Source organism: Gymnodraco acuticeps, unplaced genomic scaffold (genome assembly GCF_902827175.1).
Source record: "Gymnodraco acuticeps unplaced genomic scaffold, fGymAcu1.1, whole genome shotgun sequence".
NCBI lineage: Eukaryota > Metazoa > Chordata > Actinopteri > Perciformes > Bathydraconidae > Gymnodraco > Gymnodraco acuticeps.
This window is the reverse complement of record NW_022990271.1, coordinates 3,179,782-3,190,370: the sequence shown is the minus strand read 5'-3', so window position 1 is coordinate 3,190,370 and position 10,589 is coordinate 3,179,782.

The window sequence follows — 10,589 nt, the reverse complement described above, 5'->3', positions numbered from 1 at the left end:
TGAACTATTTGCAGGCTTAAAATAGATGTTATGTTTAATGTATATATTTAAAAAAAGGCCAACAAGTTTATTTGTGTGCAGATTTAAAAAAGCAGCAATGCAGCCGTTTATGTTCTGACAAAGGACAATATATTTTCTTTTTTTTTAAACATCCAGACTTAAACTACTTGCTTGTTTGCTATCTGTAGTTGTAGTCAGAATCAAATTAATGTAAAACATAAGAAGCTTTGTAGTTCGGCAGCAATAACCCTGTTGTATAAAGAGCATAACAATGCATTAGAATGAAATGAAAACCTTGCCGTTCAAAGCCGTTCAATTGAACATGATGGTGCCGATGCAGCTTGGTGCATCTCAGGACAAAGCTGGAACAGAGTGTCCACGAAGAGATGCCCCCACATCGTTTCCTTGTGAAACAGCACTTTTTCCCCCTGCTGCCTTTTATTTATTTGTCCCTTAAATTGCGACAGCTAAAAATGGCACAAGCACGGTGCAGCCTGCTATTTTTAGAAACCTGTAAGGGAACAAGATGGTTGCAGAGGCGCTGAAGTGTATGCACACACTCCTATAAATACAAGCACAACACATGAGAGCAAATGTTCAGCTCCACGTTTCCCGCCCTTTTCCCACAGATTGGTTACCGCTGAGGACAAGCGCGCTGCTGCATTGCTAATGGACGCTATTTATTGTTAGCCCCTTGGTGTATTCCTGTGCAGCCGAACCCACTCCCCGCTCTGTTTTGGAATGTTTCTCAATGAATAATTGACTGGAGTGGTATTTTTGACCAGCCCTGTCTTGGGTGCTATATAAATAGCTCATGTGCAGCAAAGCGTGCATGGATTTGTCAGGGGCGTTATAGGCCAGGGAATAGGAGCCCTGTTATATAATAGACATGTGAGTTGAAACACTATAAGACACTGCAAATATATCATAATGTCTATAAATAGATATCCAAATCTCTTAAATGATCTTGTGTGTGTTCTACATGTAGAATGAATGTCCCCATACTGATGACCGCCCTATTTTAGTGCAGATTATTTGATCGTCAGTATTGGGATACTAGTTTTTTTTTTTTCACTTCTCTGCTCTGCACCCAGAAAGGTCTCCGACCTAAGCAACTGAGAGTCAGGTGTCACTGGTGCTCGCCCCATCTGGAGTTTTTCATCCAGATTACTGCAAATATATCCAGAGTGCTTTTGTGCCCCTGTGTACTGCATGTGTTAGTTAATATGTGAGCCATGAAACAAGCATAACAAACTGGATCCATAACAATCATTTTGTAGTAGCACTTACAGAAAGACACATTACTATCACAGTTTGATTCCAAATGACACAGCCATAGTCTTTAATACAAGTTACACTTAAACATTTGATCACATGAATATTAAATCGAATAACATATATTTGTGAGCCCACAGAAAAGTACAGCAGCATTCAGATCAACACGTTTTAAAACTCAAGGCGTGCACAACCGAGAGCAAGAGGACTGGTTATGTTATGATTTCAGAAGGAGCAGATTTTGAACGAGACAAGAAGAATGACGCTCCAATAGGTGAGAACAATACAACAATATGTGTGTGTGAGTCCCTACCATGCCGCAAGTTCATAACATTTTGCAAGGACTGGATATGTTTTCAGATGGAGCAGATTATGAAGGACTTTGCAGTGTAAAGTGTGTGTGTGTGTGATAGGATTCCTTTGTTAATTCTCCTGCAGCACAGGCAGAACAATTCATTATTGCAACGTGCACCTTTTTTTACATTGAAATGATGCACTGACAGTAACACATACAGTACATTTATACATATAGACATTTAAAGTTGAGTGTGCTCATAAATGTTAAATATTAACACTTTTATTTGAACATATAGCATCCATATTTCGCACTGTTTAACTAAAAGAGACATCTTTAAAGATGACGTAAAGTAGATATCTTTATTAAAATAGTGTAGAACTGACCTGGCAGTTTTATATTTTGTATTTGTGTTTAATAATTTAAGAAAGGACAATGCACATTAATTAACATGAGCGTTTGAGTCCATCATGTAAACGTGCCAGATTACGCAATAGAGTTTAATTCTAATCTGCAGTCTCTGGCAGGTTGATGGCATTACAAGAAAACATACAAGAGCGCAGAATAACACATGCGCATTATTGAAACACTTAAAGGTCCCCATTATACTATTTTTAAACAATATATTATAGGTCTCATATATATACAGAACATGTCTCTGAAGTGTTTGGCTAAAATACCAAACAGATCATGCAATGTAGCATCCCATAATCCCCTCTGTTTCAGCCCTGTTCCAAAAGTGCTGATTCTGTGACTGTATCTTTAAATGCTAATGAGCTGCTGCTGGCCACGCCCCTCTGCCAGATTCTTTGTTTTTTGGTGATAAAACACAATGGTGGTCTAGGAGGGTATTCAGGTGATAAGGTGGGCGGGTGTTACCTTGGTCGGTTATTGGCTAATGGTTGCCCAACCCAAAAAACATGGTGACATCACAAAGTGGTCAAAATCTGATCAGCTCATTTTCAGACAGGTTTTTATATAGACGCCTGAGGACAAACAGAGAGAGAATATTTTTTTCTGATACTTTCTGAATCTCTTAAGTGAGGGGACACATATTTATGTATTAAAGAAAAAGTGGATTTTGCATAATAGGTGACCTTTAAGCACAATTGACTCACGATTGCCGCACATATATTCCCTAGAAGATGCTGTTGTTCACTTTTTGTTAAATAATCTATTTTTATGCAACACCCTCTGCGGGTAAAATCAATACCATCTTTGTTGCAGCTTTGTATGTATATGCCAGTGAAACCCGATGCAGAAAATCAGCCCTGAAGTCATTCAGGGTGAGGACCATCAGTGTTTTGAGATCCTCATTTGTTCCGATGCAAAACTTTCTCCATGTTGAAAATTGTTATTGCACCTCGCAGTGAGTGGATATATTTGGCTCAGTGAGCTAAAAATAGTAACACTGAATGGATGTTGCTGCAAGATATTACATAATGATTGTGAATCGCCCGCACGGACATGAAAGGAGATGACTATTTTAAAGACACAGAGACAAAGAGTGGAGCAATATTTCCACACACAAGGAGAGCATGTCAGTTTGCTTCAATGTCTCATTTATGGGGGGGGATTTTCACACATTAGCATGTTTTTTATTATCATCTCACGTTTGACACAGACTTCTCAGTTACTGCAAAAATAATGCGGGATCTTAATGACGCCAGGATGTGTAATATTATTTTCTCGATATCAGAATACAGTATATTGCTGTAACAAATACAGAGAAAATGGAAGATAATCACACATTATCATGCAGAATATAAAAATACTGAGTCAAAAGCACATTTTACAACAATCTTCTTTGACATTGACATCTTCTTTAGATCCCAAGTCATCTAACTATTTATTAAGTCCGCAAACACCATTATATGATGTTTTTAATGTAAACATTTCCTTTTTTAAACGAGGTGGAGGACAGGAGATCTCAAAGTCCATTTTGTGAAGGAAAATACTAGTGTAGCAGCACATTATATCCATATTTATGTTTTGGCTTGAATACATATAAATACTGTACTTGATGATCAGACATTAATAGAGAGCGTTTATCTTTTTCTAGGCTTTATCCACAAGGGATTTCCCTGCATTATTAAAGTTCAGTTCTGTATTACAAATGTACTGGCCCTCTGGGGACAATAGTTTCTGCTGCCATTAACACCAAAGACCCTTCTTTGTTATCTCCTTTAACTTTTCCCTCCCCCTCTCTCTCTCTCTCTCTCTCTCTCTCTCTCTCTCTCTCTCTCTCTCTCTCTCTCTCTAGTTGATTGCTGTATGTTACTATGTGTTACGTAGGGTAGCTACACAACAGATGTCTCCATTTTAAGCCTTGAAATCAACAGATCTTTAGTCTGAACTCACTCTTCACTGTTACAGGTAACTGCTTCTCTGTTGCTTTAGTACCGTGGTCCGCTCCTCTGGACCACCATCACTATCTCCTCAGACTACTGAAGTTATACAGCAAAGATGGGAGACAAAAGGAAGACACAGATATCAAATGACTCAGAAAAAACATCATCAATTGTAATCGTGAGAAAGACCACACCCATCTGGGTTTGTTTTCTTTGAAATCTGGTTCCATACGTATGTTCTTAGACTTTTCTAAAATGGGGATAAAGTGCACAGGTGTTGGTCGAATACCAGTTTAAATCTAGCAATTCACGAGTCCGAAACCAGTCTGTAAACTAAAGATGTTCCATTTACAAAGCTAAAAAGGATATCGTTTGTAGTACAACATTAATGTTACATTTGTTTCATCAGCATGACTCTGAATGCCTCATGTGTATTGAGTCCACACCTTGAGTATAGCCCTTGAGCCTCGAGATCACATTTTGACTTGAGTGCAGTAATGTAGTATGTTACACAGAGTATAGATTTTGATCTGTTTTTAAGATTGAAATAAGTATAGCTTTAATTTCAGCTAATCTTGTTTGCAACGTCCATCTTAATTCCTTGTCTGCACACCATCAGTTATCAATGGTGTGATGTGCTGAAGCTGCAAAGTAACTAACTTTATGTATTCATATGAAAGAGCTTTGAGTATCACTATGACTACAGATCCTCTGTAGTCATAGTGATGCTTGTAGTTCACTGGTGTGCCAGATGTGTGTCTATAATGTATTATAAATAGGCTCTATTATTATTTTTTAAGATGTATAAGATTGAAATGTTAAATAGAGTAATAAGGAATCATGTGTTGCGATCATCAAAATATAAATCATATCCTGAAAATGTAATGCCATGAAAATCCTACAGGTTGCAGCTTTAATGAATGAGACAGTGTTTCATTCTTAAAGAGATACATTGATAAAGAACAAAGAGGATTGTTTTTTTTTCTAATTGTGGGAGCGCAGATGGAGCCTGGAAGCTGTCTCTGTGTTGATGTTTGCCTCTCCGTACAGTAGTAGGCTACCCTGAGCAGAAACCCGCAGCGCCAGGCATGTTGAGTATGAGAGTTAAAAATAGCATCATCGGTCGACCAAGCGCCGCTCCGTTACTACGCGCTTCAGCATTCTGCCCTGTGCAGGGGGAGTCTGCAGGACGGAGCAGCAGCAGCAGCAGCCTGTGTGTGTGTGTGTGTGTGTGTGTGTGTGTGTGTGTGTGTGTGTGTGTGTGTGTGTGTGTGTGTGTGTGTGTGTGTGTGTGTGTGTGTGTGTGTGTGTGTGTGTGTGTGTGTGTGTGTGTGTGTGTGTGTGTGTGTGTGTGTGTGTGTGTGTGTGTGTGTGTGTGTGTGTGTGTGTGTGTCTGTCTCTGCATCATCACACTGAGGGCCTCTTCTGGCTCTGCTGGAGGGTTAACCCAACCGGACGTCCTTTGTATCCACCTTTATAGAAATAAGAGGATGTATGATGACGCCTTTATATGACATGATGTTGTGTTGGATCATGATGGACAATTTACAAATGTGCTTTCAATGACATGGGAGGTTTAGACAAAAATTATCTTTCCAGTTTTAAATTGGGAGAAGGTTGCTCCCTCTTTGGCCTATCATCTGTTTTCGACATTTTCAGCAGGTGTTTCATTGGATGGTCGCTGGTTTTTAGCCACCGTACACACAGCGGAAGCTCCTGCATCCACCTTCAAAGTGGGAGATTCTCCACCTGACGTCTATGACTGACGCAGCCAGAAGGAAGTATTCCTCAATTTCTGTTGGGGTTACATATAAAGAAGGGTGCCAAAATAATAGTTTTTATACATTGTAATGGTATGAAATCATCATTTGCCATTAGGACTAATGATGGTTAGTGTGAGCATTTTGGTCACAATGTGTTTTATTTGCGTTAGGGTGAGGGAAGCTTTGCTCTTGCGTGTGCATGAAGGTCTACCAGGTGTTTCTAGTAGAAAATCACAAAATAATAAACGCCCAATTTTGCACATTTCCTTGATTCTGTTGAAGTCCCGGCGTGCGTTTTTTTTCCACAGCATCACTGTTAAGAAGATGCTGCCGTGCACGCGCATGCATCGTGCAGGCAGGGAGGGAGAAAGGCGGGAGCGCGCGGCAGCACTCAAACGCTGCACGCTCGAAATTCCTCCAAGGAACCTCTGCGAGCTTTTCTTTTTTCATCACGCGCGAGCTAAAAATAGAAACGGGGTTGGATCGTGATCCAGAAATAGATAGGGGGCATCACTCCTATAAAAGGCTCACCATTCAAGAGTACAGTGTGTGCACAGTTTGAAGAAGCGAAAAGACAGAGCAAATTTTGTGGAGAAAATTGCTTTTTTCCTGACACTTTTCGTGGTTTTACTGGAGGCTCCGAGGCTACGATGGTGAGTTGTGTGAACCTTTCTCCAGATGCACCTGTTTCCTTTTTCTTTCAGTCTCTATGTATGCTTTTTATTTAAACCAATGCAAAACGTAGATGTGTAGCTCATTTTCGATTTACGCGGGATGTGTGCGGGGAGAAACGCCATGTCATGAGTGTTTTGTGTGGATTTTTGCAGTTGTTTGCACTGTGCGTGAAGGGATCTCTAACCAGTCTGTTTGCAGCTACACGGGAATCACCCTTAGTTCTGAATAAAAAGGGTGGATTTATCTTCTCTCAGTTGAATGCAGTTGATCTCGTAATTATTTTCCTATTGCTGTTGTAATTGTGTTAGACCCAAACAAGATTTCTGAAATATCTGGATGATTTCGGAGTGAGTGGGGAGCTGTTCTCCGGCTGTGGTGCTGAACAGCTTTAAGAATGGCTTTGCCTTTTAGCACAGAGCGATCTTACAACACCACAGTGGGCATTTTTTTCAAGTTCCATGCACCATGTTTCAAACGAAAGGCTTGAGGCTTTTACGATTTCTCATTTATCATGCTTGCTCTTTCATTTTTCTGCTGTTTTAACGTGCAAAAGCTCAGATTTCGTTTTTTTTGTCATGCATAGGCTGAAGGGCAACAATCCCAAGAGCACATCGCTACCTTTACTATCCAATCGTTGTTTGCCGTTTTTTTCTCCCTTTTGTGCACGATGAGTCTCGAGTCGTGACTGCTAAAAGTGAGTAAGGCGCGTGCTGCGTCAGTGGCGTCTGGCTCCGGTGCGTCTGAGACAGATGGGGGGAATCGTGACCGGCTGGGAGACGCGTCCGCCAATGAAAGGCTGAACGGCCCAATGAAAACGGAGAGAGGGTGGGGCCCCTGCTTCGGCAGCTGGAGCTTAGGAGCCAAATGAACCCTTTGTAAATAAAGGGAACTTTACTATTAATGAAACTGGAGTCACCGATCGTTGTCATAATGTGTTTTTCCTCAGTGTAAAGTGATCCGCACACATCAGACCAAGATTCTGTATTTTTGTGGCTTATGGTTTTGTTTAACGTCTCACTGGTGTCCATAGTGGATGTCGGGGGGCAGTAATGAAGCTGTCAGGTGCTTTGACCTCCTGCTTATGTGCTCTTTTCCTTTCGCATCGCTATTGGTAGATGACGAGTCTCCCTGTCCAATGAAACGGCGGTCACCTCTGCTGCGCGTTAAAGTCTATAGCAGCAATGAAATGCCGCCTCTTCTCATCGCCGCTCTTTTTAATAACAAGGCTGCGTGCTGCTGCAAAGCAATGCCAGCCCAGTGGCTTTCACTTTTGGTATCGGATGGTAACCCAAAATAACCGATTGTAGCTATACAAACGCCCCGTTGCAAAAGGTGTTTATATCTGGAAACATATTGAGGATGAAGACCCGAGGAATGGAGTGGATGTGGATTTTTTTGGGAGCAGTTGTCCGTCACGAATCTTTTTGCGGTCTGGGCTTGCTGTGCATACATGAATCTGGGAAGCCCTTACCCCAAAAAGCATTTGTGGAGGATAATGTACGTCGCTCTTGTTGTCGTGCAGTGAAGACATGCAGGCTGAGGTCTGGACTCACGAAGTGACCCAAAACACTATGTGCATGTTGCATTCAAATGTATTCGAAATGATGTATTCTCTCCAGCTGTGATGCATGGGGAAGTCAAAGAAGCCACAGGTCAAAAAGGGTTATACAGAAATAAGGAGTGTTTCCTTGCACCTCTGTACACACCACACCACCTCCAGTCGAAACAGTCCTACACTCATTCAGCAGTGAGTGTTTTGTGGCAGCTCGTGATGTGTCTAATTAGGCACACTATTCTGTTATAAAATAAACATTTTACAAGAGTGAGTACATATTAAGGATTTGGCACAACACTGTTAAAATATAATTATTATATAAACAAATAGTTTTTAATGATGAATAAAGGAATGATGCTGCATCAGAATAACATTAATTTGTTCCCTAAACATGTACAATTTTGTTGTTTTTCAGCAAATACAATTGCAAACATTGTCTTGAATAGAAGCTTTTGTTTCTAGTAGCATGTTGTTTTGACTCTTATATTTCAGCTCTTTCAGAGGGAGGAAGATGAATCAGGCATTTTAGTCAAAGCAGTTCCTCAACAGTTCCTGATGAAACTATTTTTAAATAACTGACATATACACTGTAAAATGTTTGGCTGTAAAATTACAGTAAATTACTGGCTACTAGTTGCATGGATTTCACAGTAATTGACTGTAAATATGTAACAGTAATTTACTGTAGATATTTTACAGTAAATTAGAATAACAGTACAACTAAATACTGTGACTTTACAGTTGCCATGCCCATGGAATTACTGTGATATAGCAGTACAGAGCTGTGGTATTATGGTACCTTGCTGTACATAAATTACACTAATTACTTGTATTTTCACACTTTTACTGTAGAAGTAATGCAACACATTAGCCAGTAATTTACTGTAAATATAAAAATGTAAATAATACGATGTTGTAAATCTGACTAGTTAACTGGAATTTTACCATAACTACACAATTCAATCAGCTCAACCAACAAAGAAAAACAAAGAAAATGCCCATTTTAACTTTGTATTACTCCATTGAAGTGCAAAGTACATTTCACAGTGTCTTGGACATGTTGTTACGGCCCCAACCTCTACTCCGCGGTAGTGGCTCGTGCTGAGACCCACAACATGAAAGAATACACGCAATAACCGGTACTTGGTAACGAGCATTTATTGATAATCAGCAGTTTGCTCACACAAGCGAAACGGGAAACAAAAAGAGGTCTGAGGAACAAACAGAAGGAGGGAACCCGAGCCAGCCACACCACGGGCCGTAGGACCCAGAGCCCCCCCCCCTAACCAGAAATCAATTATAAACCCTATGAGAAACAAAATAAAGCCGCGAAAACTGGACTACCAGGTCCTCCAGGCTAAACATAAACACATCTGCAAAAATATGGCCTACAGCTCAAAATGGCAAAGAGGTATTCTAAGGAGCGTGTCTCCCAGCGTTAGGATAGGCGAGACATCCTTCTCCTCCAGCTTCTCTTTATATATACACGGCTGAGTGGAATTTGGAACACCTGGGCAGAGGCGGGCCAGGGGCCGACCAGGTGCACCTGGGCAGAGGCAGAGCCAGGGGCAGACCATGTGCACCTGGGCAGAGGCGGAGCCAGGGGCAGACCAGGTGCACCTGGGCAGAGGCGGAGCCAGGGGCAGACCAGGTGCACCTGGGCAGAGGCGGAGCCAGCAGGGAGACAGAAAATAAAACAAGGAGGGGAGCACATGTCTACACAGATATCCACTCGAAGTCAACAATTTTTCTGAAGAATGTGCTGACATGGGGGTTTAAATTGCCATGCCTCTTTTTGGAAGCACCTGAAAACAATAAGCCAAGACACCAATTTCAATTTTACATAGATGTATATGTTGCATAGTTTATTTTAAGGCACATGCAGCGGTGCCACTTTCAATTTAAGTAAAACCTGCACCAAATAAATAAATTAGTATTTAAAGCCAAGCAAGAGCGATGAAAGCAAGAAAATCACTTAATTTGTTGTGTTATCACAGAGGATGGTCTGAATACAGTATTGTACTGTGAAATAATACAGTAACATGTTGTGAAATCCTGGTAATCATTTATTCTGTACATTCACAGTAATTAACTGTGCCTGTATTGATTTCACTGTGAAATTCAAAATTACAGTATTATATTGTGAACATTACAGGTAAAGACTGTAAAGTGGTAAAACAGTAAAACAGTAATTTATTGTAAAATATTACAGCTAAATATTGTGAAATCATGGTAATATTTTACAGTGTACTTCTTCAGGATTTTAGGGGTTTAAGTCATCTGCGTAGATGTTGAATTGAAAATGATGTACTGTGAATACTTTTACCGTTGCAGAAACTTGAGGTGCACCTATACGTCATTTTTTAAATGTTTATGCAAATACACCTCTCTTTCTTTGTTAAGCTTTTGCAATCCTATAGTTAAAAAATGCACATTGCAAGTTTTCCTATAGGGAATCACACTAACATATGTAGATGTTTTATGCGTTTTCTTCTGGATTTTGAGGGAAACATTCACTATGGACCAATGTAGCTAATGTCACAGGTTACTCAGGAGCGGTTCTTTAAACAAGGATGACATCATTTTCTATACTACTTTTTCATATTATCCTATTTGTGTTTGTCTGTGCCTTTTGAACTGACAGGTTGTGTACATCACACACACTATGCTGGGAG